This window comes from Triturus cristatus, chromosome 8 (assembly GCF_964204655.1).
Source record: "Triturus cristatus chromosome 8, aTriCri1.1, whole genome shotgun sequence".
Classification (NCBI taxonomy): Eukaryota; Metazoa; Chordata; class Amphibia; order Caudata; family Salamandridae; genus Triturus; species Triturus cristatus.
Genome location: NC_140591.1, coordinates 739,580,413 through 739,605,873, shown reverse-complemented (window position 1 = coordinate 739,605,873; position 25,461 = coordinate 739,580,413). Strand labels below are relative to the sequence as shown.

The window sequence follows — 25,461 nt, the reverse complement described above, 5'->3', positions numbered from 1 at the left end:
ACAATTTAAAATATCCCAGAAAAAGAAAATAAGCATGCTTAATCAGAGCTTTCTGGACAGGAAGGACATTTGAGCAAGTGAGGAATAAGCACTGCTTTTGTTAATTTGCATAGGCAGAATAGAGACTTCTGGGAAAAGGCCGAAATTACAGTCACAGAAAATGGCTGCATCTATAGAGAACGCTAAGAAGTGTTGGCAGCTTTTCCTCTGACCCTGGCCACTTTTACAAGCAATCCTATGATAGTCAGCAGGACCCACCCTAAAAAGGAAGGGGCATCCACTTGGACCCTTTCCACCTTTTCTAAATCTCGCCTGATCGAGCCTCATTGAGCACTGATTGAGCAGATAAGCACATGTCATTCTCATTTCAGAAAGGTATTGGTTAGCTTGCTGCTAGCAGCTCAGTTATGTTATGATGTTAGAGGCTATGCAAGGAATGCTTTAGTCCAGCGATATGCAGTTTTTATTGCGCCTTGCATTCACCAGGAAGATCTTTAGCTTGAATCTGTGGCCTAGGTATTCACCTTGGTATTTCTTTTGGCACAAAGTGAAGGAGTATTTGAGAGAAAATGCACAATGTGTTTCTTAGGTTGTTATGAACAACTTGTTATTCTTTCTCATTAAGCTTCAGCCACTGCAGAAATATATAAATAAGGGCTGACTTCCTGTAAGACGTGTCCAAAGCTGGGACGGAATAAAAGGAGACACTTGTAAATGATAGTGCTATCGTTTGAGAAAGGGTAAGTTGAGACTGACTTTCATGCGTATTCACAGACCAAGCATCATAAAGATACCAGCATGATCTTCATTGCGGGCTTAGAGCCGGTATTAGCTTTTGAGAGGTAAGAGGATTTTGAGGGCTCGTTGGTCTAGGGGTATGATTCTCGCTTTGGGTGCGAGAGGTCCCGGGTTCAAATCCCGGACGAGCCCTTTTCTTGGTACTCTTTTCAAGTTGTTTTGAAGTTTGCGTTTCAAAACCAACATCAATTTTTTCTTCGCAGTAGTGGATAATTCTTTGCTAGAGTCTCATGCTTCAGCCCTGCCCAGTCTGAGCTAATACCAAACATCTGGTCTTGCATGGCATGTACGAGCGTTCAGCTAGGGATGTCGGGCAGGTTGCATGAAAGAAATCTAAAGCCAGAGGCCCATGGAATAGCCAGTTCGGAGCAGTTTCATTACAGAAAAATCAACTGTAGGTATCTGTTTCTGTAGTGTAGTGGTTATCACGTTTGCCTCACACGCGAAAGGTCCCCGGTTCGAAACCGGGCAGAAACAGTTGTTATATTGTGTTGGCTACAATGTTGATAGGTGCCGTTTTGCCATGGAATTGTCCAAGCCCTGAAGATTATTTCATGCAATCTCGTTCCAAGAAAGGGAATTCTCTCAAAACACTAAAGTAATCGGCGTGTGGATGTATCTGTTGGTTCTCAGACCTTGCTTTCAAAAGAGCCCTGCAATCGGTTCACTGCTCACCTAGAACAAGCATTAACATGGAGAATTGTTGGCACCAACAGGAATCTTATTTTAGTGGAGTGTTTCTGGCTTTGAGTGCAGAGGCCCTCGGCTCAATTCCAAGATGATCCTTCTCAAGGTGATGATACAAATGCATTGTCACCTTTACGTTCAATGTCAGAATCATTTATTTCCAGTTGGTGGTGTAAGAATGTTTGCAACAGTATGGCGATTTTTCCTAGCCATGCATGAATGAAAGCATATCACTCGCCTTTAGGTGTTTTTCTAATACATTGATATTTGCATCTTCCTTCCTAGCCTGCATGTTTGACTATCTTACAGGCTGCATGTAATAAGTATCACATCAGGGCCCTTCTTCTACTCAATTCACAACTGTTCTATCACGACATAGATAAGAAAGCTGCATCTGCTTTTGTTGTGTAGTGGTAATCAGGTTTACCTGACGTGTGAAAGCCCCATGCTTTGAAAGTACACAGTAACAAAAAAACCGATGACTTTTATAAAAAGGTGTCATGTGCGTCTCTTACTTTGCACAAAAAGTGCCAGAGATGACTTCATTTGCAGTCACTTGAAAAGTAGGGATTCTCCAATAAATGGTAAATGGTTGAAACAAATCTGAAGAAATGCATGACATACCTGTGTGTGTGTGTGTACGCATGTATGTATATATAGGGAGAGAGAGAGCGTCAATATAAACAGACTTTATTTCAATCAAGCTGTCTTTTCTATCCTTCAGGAGCAGAATGTTCTGATCATCAGCGCTCCAGAATGTAGTGTTTTCTTGGCAAGCATCACATATTGTGATGTGTTAGCTAAAAGTTCCATATCCTAGAGACTGATATATTCCTCTGTACTTGTACCTTGGGGATTCATCAAAACCTGGCATCATAAGCAGCTTTCTACTGCCACAGACTGGACAGCGAAACAATTTAAAATATCCCAGAAAAAGAAAATAAGCATGCTTAATCAGAGCTTTCTGGACAGGAAGGACCTTTGAGCAAGTGAGGAATAAGCACTGCTTTTGTTAATTTGCATAGGCAGAATAGAGAGTTCTGGGAAAAGGCCGAAATTACAGTCACAGAAAATGGCTGCATCTATAGAGAACGCTAAGAAGTGTTGGCAGCTTTTCCTCTGACCCTGACCACTTTTACAAGCAATCCTATGATAGTCAGCAGGACCCACCCTAAAAAGGAAGGGGCATCCACTTGAACCCTTTCCACCTTTTCTAAATCTGGCCTGATTGAGCACTGATTGAGCAGATAAGCACATGTCATTCTCATTTCAGAAAGGTATTGGTTAGCTTGCTGCTAGCAGCTCAGTTATGTTATGATGTTAGAGGCTATGCAAGGAATGCTTTAGTCCAGCGATATGCAGTTTTTATTGCGCCTTGCATTCAGCAGGAAGATCTTTAGCTTGAATCTGTGGCCTAGGTATTCACCTTGGTATTTCTTTTGGCACAAAGTGAAGGAGTATTTGAGAGAAAATGCACAATGTGTTTCTTATGTTGTTATGAACAACTTGTTACTCTTTCTCATTAAGCTTCAGCCACTGCAGAAATATATAAATAAGGGCTGACTTCCTGTAAGACGTGTCCAAAGCTGGGACGGAATAAAAGGAGACACTTGTAAATGATAGTGCTATCGTTTGAGAAAGGGTAAGTTGAGACTGACTTTCATGCGTATTCACAGACCAAGCATCATAAAGATACCAGCATGATCTTCATTGCGGGCTTAGAGCCGGTATTAGCTTTTGAGAGGTAAGAGGATTTTGAGGGCTCGTTGGTCTAGCGGTATGATTCTCGCTTTGGGTGCGAGAGGTCCCGGGTTCAAATCCCGGACGAGCCCTTTTCTTGGTACTCTTTTCAAGTTGTTTTGAAGTTTGCATTTCAAAACCAACATCAATTTTTTCTTTGCAGTAGTGGATAATTCTTTGCTAGAGTCTCATGCTTCAGCCCTGCCCAGTCTGAGCTAATACCAAACATCTGGTCTTGCATGGCATGTACGAGCGTTCAGCTAGGGATGTCGGGCAGGTTGCATGAAAGAAATCTAAAGCCACAGGCCCATGGAATAGCCAGTTCGGAGCAGTTTCATTACAGAAAAATCAACTGTAGGTATCTGTTTCTGTAGTGTAGTGGTTATCACGTTTGCCTCACACGCGAAAGGTCCCTGGTTTGAAACCGGGCAGAAACAGTTGTTATATTGTGTTGGCTACAATGTTGATAGGTGCCGTTTTGCCATGGAATTGTCCAAGCCCTGAAGATTATTTCATGCAATCTCGTTCCAAGAAAGGGAATTCTCTCAAAACACTAAAGTAATCGGCGTGTGGATGTATCTGTTGGTTCTCAGACCTTGCTTTCAAAAGAGCCCTGCAATCGGTTCACTGCTCACCTAGAACAAGCATTAACATGGAGAATTGTTGGCACCAACAGGAATCTTATTTTAGTGGAGTGTTTCTGGCTTTGAGTGCAGAGGCCCTCGGCTCAATTCCAAGATGATCCTTCTCAAGGTGATGATACAAATGCATTGTCACCTTTACGTTTAATGTCAGAATCATTTATTTCCAGTTGGTGGTGTAAGAATGTTTGCAACAGTATGGCGATTTTTCCTAGCCATGCATGAATGAAAGCATATCACTCGCCTTTAGGTGTTTTTCTAATACATTGATATTTGCATCTTCCTTCCTAGCCTGCATGTTTGACTATCTTACAGGCTGCATGTAATAAGTATCACATCAGGGCCCTTCTTCTACTCAATTCACAACTGTTCTATCACGACATAGATAAGAAAGCTGCATCTGCTTTTGTTGTGTAGTGGTAATCAGGTTTACCTGACGTGTGAAAGCCCCATGCTTTGAAAGTACACAGTAACAAAGAAACCGATGACTTTTATAAAAAGGTGTCATGTGTGTCTCTTACTTTGCACAAAAAGTGCCAGAGATGACTTCATTTGCAGTCACTTGAAAAGTAGGGATTCTCCAATAAATGGTAAATGGTTGAAACAAATCTGAAGAAATGCATGACATACCTGTGTGTGTGTGTGTACGCATGTATGTATATATAGGGAGAGAGAGAGCGTCAATATAAACAGACTTTATTTCAATCAAGCTGTCTTTTCTATCCTTCAGGAGCAGAATGTTCTGATCATCAGCGCTCCAGAATGTAGTGTTTTCTTGGCAAGCATCACATATTGTGATGTGTTAGCTAAAAGTTCCATATCCTAGAGACTGATATATTCCTCTGTACTTGTACCTTGGGGATTCATCAAAATCTGGCATCATAAGCAGCTTTCTACTGCCACAGACTTGACAGCGAAACAATTTAAAATATCCCAGAAAAAGAAAATAAGCATGCTTAATCAGAGCTTTCTGGACAGGAAGGACATTTGAGCAAGTGAGGAATAAGCACTGCTTTTGTTAATTTGCATAGGCAGAATAGAGAGTTCTGGGAAAAGGCCGAAATTACAGTCACAGAAAATGGCTGCATCTATAGAGAACGCTAAGAAGTGTTGGCAGCTTTTCCTCTGACCCTGACCACTTTTACAAGCAATCCTATGATAGTCAGCAGGACCCACCCTAAAAAGGAAGGGGCATCCACTTGGACCCTTTCCACCTTTTCTAAATCTGGCCTGATTGAGCACTGATTGAGCAGATAAGCACATGTCATTCTCATTTCAGAAAGGTATTGGTTAGCTTGCTGCTAGCAGCTCAGTTATGTTATGATGTTAGAGGCTATGCAAGGAATGCTTTCGTCCAGCGATATGCAGTTTTTATTGCGCCTTGCATTCAGCAGGAAGATCTTTAGCTTGAATCTGTGACCTAGGTATTCACCTTGGTATTTCTTTTGGCACAAAGTGAAGGAGTATTTGAGAGAAAATGCACAATGTGTTTCTTATGTTGTTATGAACAACTTGTTACTCTTTCTCATTAAGCTTCAGCCACTGCAGAAATATATAAATAAGGGCTGACTTCCTGTAAGACGTGTCCAAAGCTGGGACGGAATAAAAGGAGACACTTGTAAATGATAGTGCTATCGTTTGAGAAAGGGTAAGTTGAGACTGACTTTCATGCGTATTCACAGACCAAGCATCATAAAGATACCAGCATGATCTTCATTGCGGGCTTAGAGCCGGTATTAGCTTTTGAGAGGTAAGAGGATTTTGAGGGCTCGTTGGTCTAGGGGTATGATTCTCGCTATGGGTGCGAGAGGTCCCGGGTTCAAATCCCGGACGAGCCCTTTTCTTGGTACTCTTTTCAAGTTGTTTTGAAGTTTGCGTTTCAAAACCAACATCAATTTTTTCTTTGCCGTAGTGGATAATTCTTTGCTAGAGTCTCATGCTTCAGCCCTGCCCAGTCTGAGCTAATACCAAACATCTGGTCTTGCATGGCATGTACGAGCGTTCAGCTAGGGATGTCGGGCAGGTTGCATGAAAGAAATCTAAAGCCAGAGGCCCATGGAATAGCCAGTTCGGAGCAGTTTCATTACAGAAAAATCAACTGTAGGTATCTGTTTCTGTAGTGTAGTGGTTATCACGTTTGCCTCACACGCGAAAGGTCCCCGGTTTGAAACCGGGCAGAAACAGTTGTTATATTGTGTTGGCTACAATGTTGATAGGTGCCGTTTTGCCATGGAATTGTCCAAGCCCTGAAGATTATTTCATGCAATCTCGTTCCAAGAAAGGGAATTCTCTCAAAACACTAAAGTAATCAGCGTGTGGATGTATCTGTTGGTTCTCAGACCTTGCTTTCAAAAGAGCCCTGCAATCGGTTCACTGCTCACCTAGAACAAGCATTAACATGGAGAATTGTTGGCACCAACAGGAATCTTATTTTAGTGGAGTGTTTCTGGCTTTGAGTGCAGAGGCCCTCGGCTCAATTCCAAGATGATCCTTCTCAAGGTGATGATACAAATGCATTGTCACCTTTACGTTTAATGTCAGAATCATTTATTTCCAGTTGGTGGTGTAAGAATGTTTGCAACAGTATGGCGATTTTTCCTAGCCATGCATGAATGAAAGCATATCACTCGCCTTTAGGTGTTTTTCTAATACATTGATATTTGCATCTTCCTTCCTAGCCTGCATGTTTGACTATCTTACAGGCTGCATGTAATAAGTATCACATCAGGGCCCTTCTTCTACTCAATTCACAACTGTTCTATCACGACATAGATAAGAAAGCTGCATCTGCTTTTGTTGTGTAGTGGTAATCAGGTTTACCTGACGTGTGAAAGCCCCATGCTTTGAAAGTACACAGTAACAAAGAAACCGATGACTTTTATAAAAAGGTGTCATGTGTGTCTCTTACTTTGCACAAAAAGTGCCAGAGATGACTTCATTTGCAGTCACTTGAAAAGTAGGGATTCTCCAATAAATGGTAAATGGTTGAAACAAATCTGAAGAAATGCATGACATACCTGTGTGTGTGTGTGTACGCATGTATGTATATATAGGGAGAGAGAGAGCGTCAATATAAACAGACTTTATTTCAATCAAGCTGTCTTTTCTATCCTTCAGGAGCAGAATGTTCTGATCATCAGCGCTCCAGAATGTAGTGTTTTCTTGGCAAGCATCACATATTGTGATGTGTTAGCTAAAAGTTCCATATCCTAGAGACTGATATATTCCTCTGTACTTGTACCTTGGGGATTCATCAAAACCTGGCATCATAAGCAGCTTTCTACTGCCACAGACTGGACAGCGAAACAATTTAAAATATCCCAGAAAAAGAAAATAAGCATGCTTAATCAGAGCTTTCTGGACAGGAAGGACATTTGAGCAAGTGAGGAATAAGCACTGCTTTTGTTAATTTGCATAGGCAGAATAGAGACTTCTGGGAAAAGGCCGAAATTACAGTCACAGAAAATGGCTGCATCTATAGAGAACGCTAAGAAGTGTTGGCAGCTTTTCCTCTGACCCTGGCCACTTTTACAAGCAATCCTATGATAGTCAGCAGGACCCACCCTAAAAAGGAAGGGGCATCCACTTGGACCCTTTCCACCTTTTCTAAATCTCGCCTGATCGAGCACTGATTGAGCAGATAAGCACATGTCATTCTCATTTCAGAAAGGTATTGGTTAGCTTGCTGCTAGCAGCTCAGTTATGTTATGATGTTAGAGGCTATGCAAGGAATGCTTTAGTCCAGCGATATGCAGTTTTTATTGCGCCTTGCATTCAGCAGGAAGATCTTTAGCTTGAATCTGTGGCCTAGGTATTCACCTTGGTATTTTTTTTGGCACAAAGTGAAGGAGTATTTGAGAGAAAATGCACAATGTGTTTCTTATGTTGTTATGAACAACTTGTTACTCTTTCTCATTAAGCTTCAGCCACTGCAGAAATATATAAATAAGGGCTGACTTCCTGTAAGACGTGTCCAAAGCTGGGACGGAATAAAAGGAGACACTTGTAAATGATAGTGCTATCGTTTGAGAAAGGGTAAGTTGAGACTGACTTTCATGCGTATTCACAGACCAAGCATCATAAAGATACCAGCATGATCTTCATTGCGGGCTTAGAGCCGGTATTAGCTTTTGAGAGGTAAGAGGATTTTGAGGGCTCGTTGGTCTAGGGGTATGATTCTCGCTTTGGGTGCGAGAGGTCCCGGGTTCAAATCCCGGACGAGCCCTTTTCTTGGTATTCTTTTCAAGTTGTTTTGAAGTTTGCGTTTCAAAACCAACATCAATTTTTTCTTTGCAGTAGTGGATAATTCTTTGCTAGAGTCTCATGCTTCAGCCCTGCCCAGTCTGAGCTAATACCAAACATCTGGTCTTGCATGGCATGTACGAGCGTTCAGCTAGGGATGTCGGGCAGGTTGCATGAAAGAAATCTAAAGCCAGAGGCCCATGGAATAGCCAGTTCGGAGCAGTTTCATTACAGAAAAATCAACTGTAGGTATCTGTTTCTGTAGTGTAGTGGTTATCACGTTCGCCTCACACGCGAAAGGTCCCCGGTTCGAAACCGGGCAGAAACAGTTGTTATATTGTGTTGGCTACAATGTTGATAGGTGCTGTTTTGCCATGGAATTGTCCAAGCCCTGAAGATTATTTCATGCAATCTCGTTCCAAGAAAGGGAATTCTCTCAAAACACTAAAGTAATCAGCGTGTGGATGTATCTGTTGGTTCTCAGACCTTGCCTTCAAAAGAGCCCTGCAATCGGTTCACTGCTCACCTAGAACAAGCATTAACATGGAGAATTGTTGGCACCAACAGGAATCTTATTTTAGTGGAGTGTTTCTGGCTTTGAGTGCAGAGGCCCTCGGCTCAATTCCAAGATGATCCTTCTCAAGGTGATGATACAAATGCATTGTCACCTTTACGTTTAATGTCAGAATCATTTATTTCCAGTTGGTGGTGTAAGAATGTTTGCAACAGTATGGCGATTTTTCCTAGCCATGCATGAATGAAAGCATATCACTCGCCTTTAGGTGTTTTTCTAATACATTGATATTTGCATCTTCCTTCCTAGCCTGCATGTTTGACTATCTTACAGGCTGCATGTAATAAGTATCACATCAGGGCCCTTCTTCTACTCAATTCACAACTGTTCTATCACGACATAGATAAGAAAGCTGCATCTGCTTTTGTTGTGTAGTGGTAATCAGGTTTACCTGACGTGTGAAAGCCCCATGCTTTGAAAGTACACAGTAACAAAGAAACCGATGACTTTTATAAAAAGGTGTCATGTGTGTCTCTTACTTTGCACAAAAAGTGCCAGAGATGACTTCATTTGCAGTCACTTGAAAAGTAGGGATTCTCCAATAAATGGTAAATGGTTGAAACAAATCTGAAGAAATGCATGACATACCTGTGTGTGTGTGTGTACGCATGTATGTATATATAGGGAGAGAGAGAGCGTCAATATAAACAGACTTTATTTCAATCAAGCTGTCTTTTCTATCCTTCAGGAGCAGAATGTTCTGATCATCAGCGCTCCAGAATGTAGTGTTTTCTTGGCAAGCATCACATATTGTGATGTGTTAGCTAAAAGTTCCATATCCTAGAGACTGACATATTCCTCTGTACTTGTACCTTGGGGATTCATCAAAACCTGGCATCATAAGCAGCTTTCTACTGCCACAGACTGGACAGCGAAACAATTTAAAATATCCCAGAAAAAGAAAATAAGCATGCTTAATCAGAGCTTTCTGGACAGGAAGGACATTTGAGCAAGTGAGGAATAAGCACTGCTTTTGTTAATTTGCATAGGCAGAATAGAGACTTCTGGGAAAAGGCCGAAATTACAGTCACAGAAAATGGCTGCATCTATAGAGAACGCTAAGAAGTGTTGGCAGCTTTTCCTCTGACCCTGGCCACTTTTACAAGCAATCCTATGATAGTCAGCAGGACCCACCCTAAAAAGGAAGGGGCATCCACTTGGACCCTTTCCACCTTTTCTAAATCTCGCCTGATCGAGCCTCATTGAGCACTGATTGAGCAGATAAGCACATGTCATTCTCATTTCAGAAAGGTATTGGTTAGCTTGCTGCTAGCAGCTCAGTTATGTTATGATGTTAGAGGCTATGCAAGGAATGCTTTAGTCCAGCGATATGCAGTTTTTATTGCGCCTTGCATTCAGCAGGAAGATCTTTAGCTTGAATCTGTGGCCTAGGTATTCACCTTGGTATTTCTTTTGGCACAAAGTGAAGGAGTATTTGAGAGAAAATGCACAATGTGTTTCTTATGTTGTTATGAACTTGTTACTCTTTCTCATTAAGCTTCAGCCACTGCAGAAATATATAAATAAGGGCTGACTTCCTGTAAGACGTGTCCAAAGCTGGGACGGAATAAAAGGAGACACTTGTAAATGATAGTGCTATCGTTTGAGAAAGGGTAAGTTGAGACTGACTTTCATGCGTATTCACAGACCAAGCATCATAAAGATACCAGCATGATCTTCATTGCGGGCTTAGAGCCGGTATTAGCTTTTGAGAGGTAAGAGGATTTTGAGGGCTCGTTGGTCTAGGGGTATGATTCTCGCTTTGGGTGCGAGAGGTCCCGGGTTCAAATCCCGGACGAGCCCTTTTCTTGGTACTCTTTTCAAGTTGTTTTGAAGTTTGCGTTTCAAAACCAACATCAATTTTTTCTTCGCAGTAGTGGATAATTCTTTGCTAGAGTCTCATGCTTCAGCCCTGCCCAGTCTGAGCTAATACCAAACATCTGGTCTTGCATGGCATGTACGAGCGTTCAGCTAGGGATGTCGGGCAGGTTGCATGAAAGAAATCTAAAGCCAGAGGCCCATGGAATAGCCAGTTCGGAGCAGTTTCATTACAGAAAAATCAACTGTAGGTATCTGTTTCTGTAGTGTAGTGGTTATCACGTTTGCCTCACACGCGAAAGGTCCCCGGTTCGAAACCGGGCAGAAACAGTTGTTATATTGTGTTGGCTACAATGTTGATAGGTGCCGTTTTGCCATGGAATTGTCCAAGCCCTGAAGATTATTTCATGCAATCTCGTTCCAAGAAAGGGAATTCTCTCAAAACACTAAAGTAATCGGCGTGTGGATGTATCTGTTGGTTCTCAGACCTTGCTTTCAAAAGAGCCCTGCAATCGGTTCACTGCTCACCTAGAACAAGCATTAACATGGAGAATTGTTGGCACCAACAGGAATCTTATTTTAGTGGAGTGTTTCTGGCTTTGAGTGCAGAGGCCCTCGGCTCAATTCCAAGATGATCCTTCTCAAGGTGATGATACAATTGCATTGTCACCTTTACGTTCAATGTCAGAATCATTTATTTCCAGTTGGTGGTGTAAGAATGTTTGCAACAGTATGGCGATTTTTCCTAGCCATGCATGAATGAAAGCATATCACTCGCCTTTAGGTGTTTTTCTAATACATTGATATTTGCATCTTCCTTCCTAGCCTGCATGTTTGACTATCTTACAGGCTGCATGTAATAAGTATCACATCAGGGCCCTTCTTCTACTCAATTCACAACTGTTCTATCACGACATAGATAAGAAAGCTGCATCTGCTTTTGTTGTGTAGTGGTAATCAGGTTTACCTGACGTGTGAAAGCCCCATGCTTTGAAAGTACACAGTAACAAAGAAACCGATGACTTTTATAAAAAGGTGTCATGTGCGTCTCTTACTTTGCACAAAAAGTGCCAGAGATGACTTCATTTGCAGTCACTTGAAAAGTAGGGATTCTCCAATAAATGGTAAATGGTTGAAACAAATCTGAAGAAATGCATGACATACCTGTGTGTGTGTGTGTACGCATGTATGTATATATAGGGAGAGAGAGAGCGTCAATATAAACAGACTTTATTTCAATCAAGCTGTCTTTTCTATCCTTCAGGAGCAGAATGTTCTGATCATCAGCGCTCCAGAATGTAGTGTTTTCTTGGCAAGCATCACATATTGTGATGTGTTAGCTAAAAGTTCCATATCCTAGAGACTGATATATTCCTCTGTACTTGTACCTTGGGGATTCATCAAAACCTGGCATCATAAGCAGCTTTCTACTGCCACAGACTGGACAGCGAAACAATTTAAAATATCCCAGAAAAAGAAAATAAGCATGCTTAATCAGAGCTTTCTGGACAGGAAGGACCTTTGAGCAAGTGAGGAATAAGCACTGCTTTTGTTAATTTGCATAGGCAGAATAGAGAGTTCTGGGAAAAGGCCGAAATTACAGTCACAGAAAATGGCTGCATCTATAGAGAACGCTAAGAAGTGTTGGCAGCTTTTCCTCTGACCCTGACCACTTTTACAAGCAATCCTATGATAGTCAGCAGGACCCACCCTAAAAAGGAAGGGGCATCCACTTGGACCCTTTCCACCTTTTCTAAATCTGGCCTGATTGAGCACTGATTGAGCAGATAAGCACATGTCATTCTCATTTCAGAAAGGTATTGGTTAGCTTGCTGCTAGCAGCTCAGTTATGTTATGATGTTAGAGGCTATGCAAGGAATGCTTTAGTCCAGCGATATGCAGTTTTTATTGCGCCTTGCATTCAGCAGGAAGATCTTTAGCTTGAATCTGTGGCCTAGGTATTCACCTTGGTATTTCTTTTGGCACAAAGTGAAGGAGTATTTGAGAGAAAATGCACAATGTGTTTCTTATGTTGTTATGAACAACTTGTTACTCTTTCTCATTAAGCTTCAGCCACTGCAGAAATATATAAATAAGGGCTGACTTCCTGTAAGACGTGTCCAAAGCTGGGACGGAATAAAAGGAGACACTTGTAAATGATAGTGCTATCGTTTGAGAAAGGGTAAGTTGAGACTGACTTTCATGCGTATTCACAGACCAAGCATCATAAAGATACCAGCATGATCTTCATTGCGGGCTTAGAGCCGGTATTAGCTTTTGAGAGGTAAGAGGATTTTGAGGGCTCGTTGGTCTAGGGGTATGATTCTCGCTTTGGGTGCGAGAGGTCCCGGGTTCAAATCCCGGACGAGCCCTTTTCTTGGTACTCTTTTCAAGTTGTTTTGAAGTTTGCATTTCAAAACCAACATCAATTTTTTCTTTGCAGTAGTGGATAATTCTTTGCTAGAGTCTCATGCTTCAGCCCTGCCCAGTCTGAGCTAATACCAAACATCTGGTCTTGCATGGCATGTACGAGCGTTCAGCTAGGGATGTCGGGCAGGTTGCATGAAAGAAATCTAAAGCCAGAGGCCCATGGAATAGCCAGTTCGGAGCAGTTTCATTACAGAAAAATCAACTGTAGGTATCTGTTTCTGTAGTGTAGTGGTTATCACGTTTGCCTCACACGCGAAAGGTCCCTGGTTTGAAACCGGGCAGAAACAGTTGTTATATTGTGTTGGCTACAATGTTGATAGGTGCCGTTTTGCCATGGAATTGTCCAAGCCCTGAAGATTATTTCATGCAATCTCGTTCCAAGAAAGGGAATTCTCTCAAAACACTAAAGTAATCGGCGTGTGGATGTATCTGTTGGTTCTCAGACCTTGCTTTCAAAAGAGCCCTGCAATCGGTTCACTGCTCACCTAGAACAAGCATTAACATGGAGAATTGTTGGCACCAACAGGAATCTTATTTTAGTGGAGTGTTTCTGGCTTTGAGTGCAGAGGCCCTCGGCTCAATTCCAAGATGATCCTTCTCAAGGTGATGATACAAATGCATTGTCACCTTTACGTTTAATGTCAGAATCATTTATTTCCAGTTGGTGGTGTAAGAATGTTTGCAACAGTATGGCGATTTTTCCTAGCCATGCATGAATGAAAGCATATCACTCGCCTTTAGGTGTTTTTCTAATACATTGATATTTGCATCTTCCTTCCTAGCCTGCATGTTTGACTATCTTACAGGCTGCATGTAATAAGTATCACATCAGGGCCCTTCTTCTACTCAATTCACAACTGTTCTATCACGACATAGATAAGAAAGCTGCATCTGCTTTTGTTGTGTAGTGGTAATCAGGTTTACCTGACGTGTGAAAGCCCCATGCTTTGAAAGTACACAGTAACAAAGAAACCGATGACTTTTATAAAAAGGTGTCATGTGTGTCTCTTACTTTGCACAAAAAGTGCCAGAGATGACTTCATTTGCAGTCACTTGAAAAGTAGGGATTCTCCAATAAATGGTAAATGGTTGAAACAAATCTGAAGAAATGCATGACATACCTGTGTGTGTGTGTGTGTACGCATGTATGTATATATAGGGAGAGAGAGAGCGTCAATATAAACAGACTTTATTTCAATCAAGCTGTCTTTTCTATCCTTCAGGAGCAGAATGTTCTGATCATCAGCGCTCCAGAATGTAGTGTTTTCTTGGCAAGCATCACATATTGTGATGTGTTAGCTAAAAGTTCCATATCCTAGAGACTGATATATTCCTCTGTACTTGTACCTTGGGGATTCATCAAAATCTGGCATCATAAGCAGCTTTCTACTGCCACAGACTTGACAGCGAAACAATTTAAAATATCCCAGAAAAAGAAAATAAGCATGCTTAATCAGAGCTTTCTGGACAGGAAGGACATTTGAGCAAGTGAGGAATAAGCACTGCTTTTGTTAATTTGCATAGGCAGAATAGAGAGTTCTGGGAAAAGGCCGAAATTACAGTCACAGAAAATGGCTGCATCTATAGAGAACGCTAAGAAGTGTTGGCAGCTTTTCCTCTGACCCTGACCACTTTTACAAGCAATCCTATGATAGTCAGCAGGACCCACCCTAAAAAGGAAGGGGCATCCACTTGGACCCTTTCCACCTTTTCTAAATCTGGCCTGATTGAGCACTGATTGAGCAGATAAGCACATGTCATTCTCATTTCAGAAAGGTATTGGTTAGCTTGCTGCTAGCAGCTCAGTTATGTTATGATGTTAGAGGCTATGCAAGGAATGCTTTCGTCCAGCGATATGCAGTTTTTATTGCGCCTTGCATTCAGCAGGAAGATCTTTAGCTTGAATCTGTGACCTAGGTATTCACCTTGGTATTTCTTTTGGCACAAAGTGAAGGAGTATTTGAGAGAAAATGCACAATGTGTTTCTTATGTTGTTATGAACAACTTGTTACTCTTTCTCATTAAGCTTCAGCCACTGCAGAAATATATAAATAAGGGCTGACTTCCTGTAAGACGTGTCCAAAGCTGGGACGGAATAAAAGGAGACACTTGTAAATGATAGTGCTATCGTTTGAGAAAGGGTAAGTTGAGACTGACTTTCATGCGTATTCACAGACCAAGCATCATAAAGATACCAGCATGATCTTCATTGCGGGCTTAGAGCCGGTATTAGCTTTTGAGAGGTAAGAGGATTTTGAGGGCTCGTTGGTCTAGGGGTATGATTCTCGCTATGGGTGCGAGAGGTCCCGGGTTCAAATCCCGGACGAGCCCTTTTCTTGGTACTCTTTTCAAGTTGTTTTGAAGTTTGCGTTTCAAAACCAACATCAATTTTTTCTTTGCCGTAGTGGATAATTCTTTGCTAGAGTCTCATGCTTCAGCCCTGCCCAGTCTGAGCTAATACCAAACATCTGGTCTTGCATGGCATGTACGAGCGTTCAGCTAGGGATGTCGGGCAGGTTGCATGAAAGAAATCTAAAGCCAGAGGCCCATGGAATAGCCAGTTCGGAGCAGTTTCATTACAGAAAAATCAACTGTAGGTATCTGTTTCTGTAGTGTAGTGGTTATCACGTTTGCCTCACACGCGAAAGGTCCCCGGTTTGAAACCGGGCAGAAACAGTTGTTATATTGTGTTGGCTACAATGTTGATAGGTGCCGTTTTGCCATGGAATTGTCCAAGCCCTGAAGATTATTTCATGCAATCTCGTTCCAAGAAAGGGAATTCTCTCAAAACACTAAAGTAATCAGCGTGTGGATGTATCTGTTGGTTCTCAGACCTTGCTTTCAAAAGAGCCCTGCAATCGGTTCACTGCTCACCTAGAACAAGCATTAACATGGAGAATTGTTGGCACCAACAGGAATCTTATTTTAGTGGAGTGTTTCTGGCTTTGAGTGCAGAGGCCCTCGGCTCAATTCCAAGATGATCCTTCTCAAGGTGATGATACAAATGCATTGTCACCTTTACGTTTAATGTCAGAATCATTTATTTCCAGTTGGTGGTGTAAGAATGTTTGCAACAGTATGGCGATTTTTCCTAGCCATGCATGAATGAAAGCATATCACTCGCCTTTAGGTGTTTTTCTAATACATTGATATTTGCATCTTCCTTCCTAGCCTGCATGTTTGACTATCTTACAGGCTGCATGTAATAAGTATCACATCAGGGCCCTTCTTCTACTCAATTCACAACTGTTCTATCACGACATAGATAAGAAAGCTGCATCTGCTTTTGTTGTGTAGTGGTAATCAGGTTTACCTGACGTGTGAAAGCCCCATGCTTTGAAAGTACACAGTAACAAAGAAACCGATGACTTTTATAAAAAGGTGTCATGTGTGTCTCTTACTTTGCACAAAAAGTGCCAGAGATGACTTCATTTGCAGTCACTTGAAAAGTAGGGATTCTCCAATAAATGGTAAATGGTTGAAACAAATCTGAAGAAATGCATGACATACCTGTGTGTGTGTGTGTACGCATGTATGTATATATAGGGAGAGAGAGAGCGTCAATATAAACAGACTTTATTTCAATCAAGCTGTCTTTTCTATCCTTCAGGAGCAGAATGTTCTGATCATCAGCGCTCCAGAATGTAGTGTTTTCTTGGCAAGCATCACATATTGTGATGTGTTAGCTAAAAGTTCCATATCCTAGAGACTGATATATTCCTCTGTACTTGTACCTTGGGGATTCATCAAAACCTGGCATCATAAGCAGCTTTCTACTGCCACAGACTGGACAGCGAAACAATTTAAAATATCCCAGAAAAAGAAAATAAGCATGCTTAATCAGAGCTTTCTGGACAGGAAGGACATTTGAGCAAGTGAGGAATAAGCACTGCTTTTGTTAATTTGCATAGGCAGAATAGAGACTTCTGGGAAAAGGCCGAAATTACAGTCACAGAAAATGGCTGCATCTATAGAGAACGCTAAGAAGTCTTGGCAGCTTTTCCTCTGACCCTGGCCACTTTTACAAGCAATCCTATGATAGTCAGCAGGACCCACCCTAAAAAGGAAGGGGCATCCACTTGGACCCTTTCCACCTTTTCTAAATCTCGCCTGATCGAGCACTGATTGAGCAGATAAGCACATGTCATTCTCATTTCAGAAAGGTATTGGTTAGCTTGCTGCTAGCAGCTCAGTTATGTTATGATGTTAGAGGCTATGCAAGGAATGCTTTAGTCCAGCGATATGCAGTTTTTATTGCGCCTTGCATTCAGCAGGAAGATCTTTAGCTTGAATCTGTGGCCTAGGTATTCACCTTGGTATTTTTTTTGGCACAAAGTGAAGGAGTATTTGAGAGAAAATGCACAATGTGTTTCTTATGTTGTTATGAACAACTTGTTACTCTTTCTCATTAAGCTTCAGCCACTGCAGAAATATATAAATAAGGGCTGACTTCCTGTAAGACGTGTCCAAAGCTGGGACGGAATAAAAGAAGACACTTGTAAATGATAGTGCTATCGTTTGAGAAAGGGTAAGTTGAGACTGACTTTCATGCGTATTCACAGACCAAGCATCATAAAGATACCAGCATGATCTTCATTGCGGGCTTAGAGCCGGTATTAGCTTTTGAGAGGTAAGAGGATTTTGAGGGCTCGTTGGTCTAGGGGTATGATTCTCGCTTTGGGTGCGAGAGGTCCCGGGTTCAAATCCCGGACGAGCCCTTTTCTTGGTATTCTTTTCAAGTTGTTTTGAAGTTTGCGTTTCAAAACCAACATCAATTTTTTCTTTGCAGTAGTGGATAATTCTTTGCTAGAGTCTCATGCTTCAGCCCTGCCCAGTCTGAGCTAATACCAAACATCTGGTCTTGCATGGCATGTACGAGCGTTCAGCTAGGGATGTCGGGCAGGTTGCATGAAAGAAATCTAAAGCCAGAGGCCCATGGAATAGCCAGTTCGGAGCAGTTTCATTACAGAAAAATCAACTGTAGGTATCTGTTTCTGTAGTGTAGTGGTTATCACGTTCGCCTCACACGCGAAAGGTCCCCGGTTCGAAACCGGGCAGAAACAGTTGTTATATTGTGTTGGCTACAATGTTGATAGGTGCTGTTTTGCCATGGAATTGTCCAAGCCCTGAAGATTATTTCATGCAATCTCGTTCCAAGAAAGGGAATTCTCTCAAAACACTAAAGTAATCAGCGTGTGGATGTATCTGTTGGTTCTCAGACCTTGCCTTCAAAAGAGCCCTGCAATCGGTTCACTGCTCACCTAGAACAAGCATTAACATGGAGAATTGTTGGCACCAACAGGAATCTTATTTTAGTGGAGTGTTTCTGGCTTTGAGTGCAGAGGCCCTCGGCTCAATTCCAAGATGATCCTTCTCAAGGTGATGATACAAATGCATTGTCACCTTTACGTTTAATGTCAGAATCATTTATTTCCAGTTGGTGGTGTAAGAATGTTTGCAACAGTATGGCGATTTTTCCTAGCCATGCATGAATGAAAGCATATCACTCGCCTTTAGGTGTTTTTCTAATACATTGATATTTGCATCTTCCTTCCTAGCCTGCATGTTTGACTATCTTACAGGCTGCATGTAATAAGTATCACATCAGGGCCCTTCTTCTACTCAATTCACAACTGTTCTATCACGACATAGATAAGAAAGCTGCATCTGCTTTTGTTGTGTAGTGGTAATCAGGTTTACCTGACGTGTGAAAGCCCCATGCTTTGAAAGTACACAGTAACAAAGAAACCGATGACTTTTATAAAAAGGTGTCATGTGTGTCTCTTACTTTGCACAAAAAGTGCCAGAGATGACTTCATTTGCAGTCACTTGAAAAGTAGGGATTCTCCAATAAATGGTAAATGGTTGAAACAAATCTGAAGAAATGCATGACATACCTGTGTGTGTGTGTGTACGCATGTATGTATATATAGGGAGAGAGAGAGCGTCAATATAAACAGACTTTATTTCAATCAAGCTGTCTTTTCTATCCTTCAGGAGCAGAATGTTCTGATCATCAGCGCTCCAGAATGTAGTGTTTTCTTGGCAAGCATCACATATTGTGATGTGTTAGCTAAAAGTTCCATATCCTAGAGACTGACATATTCCTCTGTACTTGTACCTTGGGGATTCATCAAAACCTGGCATCATAAGCAGCTTTCTACTGCCACAGACTGGACAGCGAAACAATTTAAAATATCCCAGAAAAAGAAAATAAGCATGCTTAATCAGAGCTTTCTGGACAGGAAGGACATTTGAGCAAGTGAGGAATAAGCACTGCTTTTGTTAATTTGCATAGGCAGAATAGAGACTTCTGGGAAAAGGCCGAAATTACAGTCACAGAAAATGGCTGCATCTATAGAGAACGCTAAGAAGTGTTGGCAGCTTTTCCTCTGACCCTGGCCACTTTTACAAGCAATCCTATGATAGTCAGCAGGACCCACCCTAAAAAGGAAGGGGCATCCACTTGGACCCTTTCCACCTTTTCTAAATCTCGCCTGATCGAGCCTCATTGAGCACTGATTGAGCAGATAAGCACATGTCATTCTCATTTCAGAAAGGTATTGGTTAGCTTGCTGCTAGCAGCTCAGTTATGTTATGATGTTAGAGGCTATGCAAGGAATGCTTTAGTCCAGCGATATGCAGTTTTTATTGCGCCTTGCATTCAGCAGGAAGATCTTTAGCTTGAATCTGTGGCCTAGGTATTCACCTTGGTATTTCTTTTGGCACAAAGTGAAGGAGTATTTGAGAGAAAATGCACAATGTGTTTCTTATGTTGTTATGAACAACTTGTTACTCTTTCTCATTAAGCTTCAGCCACTGCAGAAATATATAAATAAGGGCTGACTTCCTGTAAGACGTGTCCAAAGCTGGGACGGAATAAAAGGAGACACTTGTAAATGATAGTGCTATCGTTTGAGAAAGGGTAAGTTGAGACTGACTTTCATGCGTATTCACAGACCAAGCATCATAAAGATACCAGCATGATCTTCATTGCGGGCTTAGAGCCGGTATTAGCTTTTGAGAGGTAAGAGGATTTTGAGGGCTCGTTGGTCTAGGGGTATGATTCTCGCTTTGGGTGCGAGAGGTCCCGGGTTCAAATCCCGGACGAGCCCTTTTCTTGGTACTCTTTTCAAGTTGTTTTGAAGTTTGCGTTTCAAAACCAACATCAATTTTTTCTTTGCAGTAGTGGATAATTCTTTGCTAGAGTCTCATGCTTCAGCCCTGCCCAGTCTGAGCTAATACCAAACATCTGGTCTTGCATGGCATGTACGAGCGTTCAGCTAGGGATGTCGGGCAGGTTGCATGAAAGAAATCTAAAGCCAGAGGCCCATGGAATAGCCAGTTCGGAGCAGTTTCATTACAGAAAAATCAACTGTAGGTATCTGTTTCTGTAGTGTAGTGGTTATCACGTTTGCCTCACACGCGAAAGGTCCCTGGTTTGAAACCGGGCAGAAACAGTTGTTATATTGTGTTGGCTACAATGTTGATAGGTGCCGTTTTGCCATGGAATTGTCCAAGCCCTGAAGATTATTTCATGCAATCTCGTTCCAAGAAAGGGAATTCTCTCAAAACACTAAAGTAATCGGCGTGTGGATGTATCTGTTGGTTCTCAGACCTTGCTTTCAAAAGAGCCCTGCAATCAGTTCACTGCTCACCTAGAAGAAGCATTAACATGGAGAATTGTTGGCACCAACAGGAATCTTATTTTAGTGGAGTGTTTCTGGCTTTGAGTGCAGAGGCCCTCGGCTCAATTCCAAGATGATCCTTCTCAAGGTGATGATACAAATGCATTGTCACCTTTACGTTTAATGTCAGAATCATTTATTTCCAGTTGGTGGTGTAAGAATGTTTGCAACAGTATGGCGATTTTTCCTAGCCATGCATGAATGAAAGCATATCACTCGCCTTTAGGTGTTTTTCTAATACATTGATATTTGCATCTTCCTTCCTAGCCTGCATGTTTGACTATCTTACAGGCTGCATGTAATAAGTATCACATCAGGGCCCTTCTTCTACTCAATTCACAACTGTTCTATCACGACATAGATAAGAAAGCTGCATCTGCTTTTGTTGTGTAGTGGTAATCAGGTTTACCTGACGTGTGAAAGCCCCATGCTTTGAAAGTACACAGTAACAAAGAAACCGATGACTTTTATAAAAAGGTGTCATGTGTGTCTCTTACTTTGCACAAAAAGTGCCAGAGATGACTTCATTTGCAGTCACTTGAAAAGTAGGGATTCTCCAATAAATGGTAAATGGTTGAAACAAATCTGAAGAAATGCATGACATACCTGTGTGTGTGTGTGTACGCATGTATGTATATATAGGGAGAGAGAGAGCGTCAATATAAACAGACTTTATTTCAATCAAGCTGTCTTTTCTATCCTTCAGGAGCAGAATGTTCTGATCATCAGCACTCCAGAATGTAGTGTTTTCTTGGCAAGCATCACATATTGTGATGTGTTAGCTAAAAGTTCCATATCCTAGAGACTGATATATTCCTCTGTACTTGTACCTTGGGGATTCATCAAAACCTGGCATCATAAGCAGCTTTCTACTGCCACAGACTTGACAGCGAAACAATTTAAAATATCCCAGAAAAAGAAAATAAGCATGCTTAATCAGAGCTTTCTGGACAGGAAGGACATTTGAGCAAGTGAGGAATAAGCACTGCTTTTGTTAATTTGCATAGGCAGAATAGAGACTTCTGGGAAAAGGCCGAAATTACAGTCACAGAAAATGGCTGCATCTATAGAGAACGCTAAGAAGTGTTGGCAGCTTTTCCTCTGACCCTGGCCACTTTTACAAGCAATCCTATGATAGTCAGCAGGACCCACCCTAAAAAGGAAGGGGCATCCACTTGGACCCTTTCCACCTTTTCTAAATCTCGCCTGATCGAGCCTAATTGAGCACTGATTGAGCAGATAAGCACATGTCATTCTCATTTCAGAAAGGTATTGGTTAGCTTGCTGCTAGCAGCTCAGTTATGTTATGATGTTAGAGGCTATGCAAGGAATGCTTTCGTCCAGCGATATGCAGTTTTTATTGCGCCTTGCATTCAGCAGGAAGATCTTTAGCTTGAATCTGTGACCTAGGTATTCACCTTGGTATTTCTTTTGGCACAAAGTGAAGGAGTATTTGAGAGAAAATGCACAATGTGTTTCTTATGTTGTTATGAACAACTTGTTACTCTTTCTCATTAAGCTTCAGCCACTGCAGAAATATATAAATAAGGGCTGACTTCCTGTAAGACGTGTCCAAAGCTGGGACGGAATAAAAGGAGACACTTGTAAATGATAGTGCTATCGTTTGAGAAAGGGTAAGTTGAGACTGACTTTCATGCGTATTCACAGACCAAGCATCATAAAGATACCAGCATGATCTTCATTGCGGGCTTAGAGCCGGTATTAGCTTTTGAGAGGTAAGAGGATTTTGAGGGCTCGTTGGTCTAGGGGTATGATTCTCGCTTTGGGTGCGAGAGGTCCCGGGTTCAAATCCCGGACGAGCCCTTTTCTTGGTACTCTTTTCAAGTTGTTTTGAAGTTTGCGTTTCAAAACCAACATCAATTTTTTCTTTGCAGTAGTGGATAATTCTTTGCTAGAGTCTCATGCTTCAGCCCTGCCCAGTCTGAGCTAATACCAAACATCTGGTCTTGCATGGCATGTACGAGCGTTCAGCTAGGGATGTCGGGCAGGTTGCATGAAAGAAATCTAAAGCCAGAGGCCCATGGAATAGCCAGTTCGGAGCAGTTTCATTACAGAAAAATCAACTGTAGGTATCTGTTTCTGTAGTGTAGTGGTTATCACGTTTGCCTCACACGCGAAAGGTCCCCGGTTTGAAACCGGGCAGAAACAGTTGTTATATTGTGTTGGCTACAATGTTGATAGGTGCCGTTTTGCCATGGAATTGTCCAAGCCCTGAAGATTATTTCATGCAATCTCGTTCCAAGAAAGGGAATTCTCTCAAAACACTAAAGTAATCGGCGTGTGGATGTATCTGTTGGTTCTCAGACCTTGCTTTCAAAAGAGCCCTGCAATCGGTTCACTGCTCTCCTAGAACAAGCATTAACATGGAGAATTGTTGGCACCAACAGGAATCTTATTTTAGTGGAGTGTTTCTGGCTTTGAGTGCAGAGGCCCTCGGCTCAATTCCAAGATGATCCTTCTCAAGGTGATGATACAAATGCATTGTCACCTTTACGTTTAATGTCAGAATCATTTATTTCCAGTTGGTGGTGTAAGAATGTTTGCAACAGTATGGCGATTTTTCCTAGCCATGCATGAATGAAAGCATATCACTCGCCTTTAGGTGTTTTTCTAATACATTGATATTTGCATCTTCCTTCCTAGCCTGCATGTTTGACTATCTTACAGGCTGCATGTAATAAGTATCACATCAGGGCCCTTCTTCTACTCAATTCACAACTGTTCTATCACGACATAGATAAGAAAGCTGCATCTGCTTTTGTTGTGTAGTGGTAATCAGGTTTACCTGACGTGTGAAAGCCCCATGCTTTGAAAGTACACAGTAACAAAGAAACCGATGACTTTTATAAAAAGGTGTCATGTGTGTCTCTTACTTTGCACAAAAAGTGCCAGAGATGACTTCATTTGCAGTCACTTGAAAAGTAGGGATTCTCCAATAAATGGTAAATGGTTGAAACAAATCTGAAGAAATGCATGACATACCTGTGTGTGTGTGTGTACGCATGTATGTATATATAGGGAGAGAGAGAGCGTCAATATAAACAGACTTTATTTCAATCAAGCTGTCTTTTCTATCCTTCAGGAGCAGAATGTTCTGATCATCAGCGCTCCAGAATGTAGTGTTTTCTTGGCAAGCATCACATATTGTGATGTGTTAGCTAAAAGTTCCATATCCTAGAGACTGATATATTCCTCTGTACTTGTACCTTGGGGATTCATCAAAACCTGGCATCATAAGCAGCTTTCTACTGCCACAGACTGGACAGCGAAACAATTTAAAATATCCCAGAAAAAGAAAATAAGCATGCTTAATCAGAGCTTTCTGGACAGGAAGGACATTTGAGCAAGTGAGGAATAAGCACTGCTTTTGTTAATTTGCATAGGCAGAATAGAGACTTCTGGGAAAAGGCCGAAATTACAGTCACAGAAAATGGCTGCATCTATAGAGAACGCTAAGAAGTGTTGGCAGCTTTTCCTCTGACCCTGGCCACTTTTACAAGCAATCCTATGATAGTCAGCAGGACCCACCCTAAAAAGGAAGGGGCATCCACTTGGACCCTTTCCACCTTTTCTAAATCTCGCCTGATCGAGCACTGATTGAGCAGATAAGCACATGTCATTCTCATTTCAGAAAGGTATTGGTTAGCTTGCTGCTAGCAGCTCAGTTATGTTATGATGTTAGAGGCTATGCAAGGAATGCTTTAGTCCAGCGATATGCAGTTTTTATTGCACCTTGCATTCAGCAGGAAGATCTTTAGCTTGAATCTGTGGCCTAGGTATTCACCTTGGTATTTTTTTTGGCACAAAGTGAAGGAGTAATTGAGAGAAAATGCACAATGTGTTTCTTATGTTGTTATGAACAACTTGTTACTCTTTCTCATTAAGCTTCAGCCACTGCAGAAATATATAAATAAGGGCTGACTTCCTGTAAGACGTGTCCAAAGCTGGGACGGAATAAAAGGAGACACTTGTAAATGATAGTGCTATCGTTTGAGAAAGGGTAAGTTGAGACTGACTTTCATGCGTATTCACAGACCAAGCATCATAAAGATACCAGCATGATCTTCATTGCGGGCTTAGAGCCGGTATTAGCTTTTGAGAGGTAAGAGGATTTTGAGGGCTCGTTGGTCTAGGGGTATGATTCTCGCTTTGGGTGCGAGAGGTCCCGGGTTCAAATCCCGGACGAGCCCTTTTCTTGGTATTCTTTTCAAGTTGTTTTGAAGTTTGCGTTTCAAAACCAACATCAATTTTTTCTTTGCAGTAGTGGATAATTCTTTGCTAGAGTCTCATGCTTCAGCCCTGCCCAGTCTGAGCTAATACCAAACATCTGGTCTTGCATGGCATGTACGAGCGTTCAGCTAGGGATGTCGGGCAGGTTGCATGAAAGAAATCTAAAGCCAGAGGCCCATGGAATAGCCAGTTCGGAGCAGTTTCATTACAGAAAAATCAACTGTAGGTATCTGTTTCTGTAGTGTAGTGGTTATCACGTTCGCCTCACACGCGAAAGGTCCCCGGTTCGAAACCGGGCAGAAACAGTTGTTATATTGTGTTGGCTACAATGTTGATAGGTGCTGTTTTGCCATGGAATTGTCCAAGCCCTGAAGATTATTTCATGCAATCTCGTTCCAAGAAAGGGAATTCTCTCAAAACACTAAAGTAATCAGCGTGTGGATGTATCTGTTGGTTCTCAGACCTTGCCTTCAAAAGAGCCCTGCAATCGGTTCACTGCTCACCTAGAACAAGCATTAACATGGAGAATTGTTGGCACCAACAGGAATCTTATTTTAGTGGAGTGTTTCTGGCTTTGAGTGCAGAGGCCCTC

At 41.8% G+C, this 25,461-nt stretch overlaps 4 non-coding genes across 4 annotated transcripts; all 4 read left to right on the top strand.

Annotated features, from left to right (window-relative positions):
- The first annotated feature begins 3,245 nt into the window (after nt 1–3,245).
- Nucleotides 3,246–3,317, top strand: TRNAP-UGG (transfer RNA proline (anticodon UGG)). Its single transcript has one exon. It is a non-coding gene; the product is annotated as a tRNA-Pro (tRNA).
- Nucleotides 3,318–8,363: 5,046 nt separating this feature from the next.
- Nucleotides 8,364–8,436, top strand: TRNAV-CAC (transfer RNA valine (anticodon CAC)). The gene has a single exon. It is a non-coding gene; the product is annotated as a tRNA-Val (tRNA).
- A 9,484-nt stretch (nt 8,437–17,920) lies between these two features.
- On the top strand, nt 17,921–17,993 carry TRNAV-CAC (transfer RNA valine (anticodon CAC)). Its single transcript has one exon. It is a non-coding gene; the product is annotated as a tRNA-Val (tRNA).
- Nucleotides 17,994–25,101: 7,108 nt separating this feature from the next.
- TRNAV-CAC (transfer RNA valine (anticodon CAC)) lies at nt 25,102–25,174 on the top strand. The gene has a single exon. It is a non-coding gene; the product is annotated as a tRNA-Val (tRNA).
- The last annotated feature ends 287 nt before the right edge of the window (nt 25,175–25,461 follow it).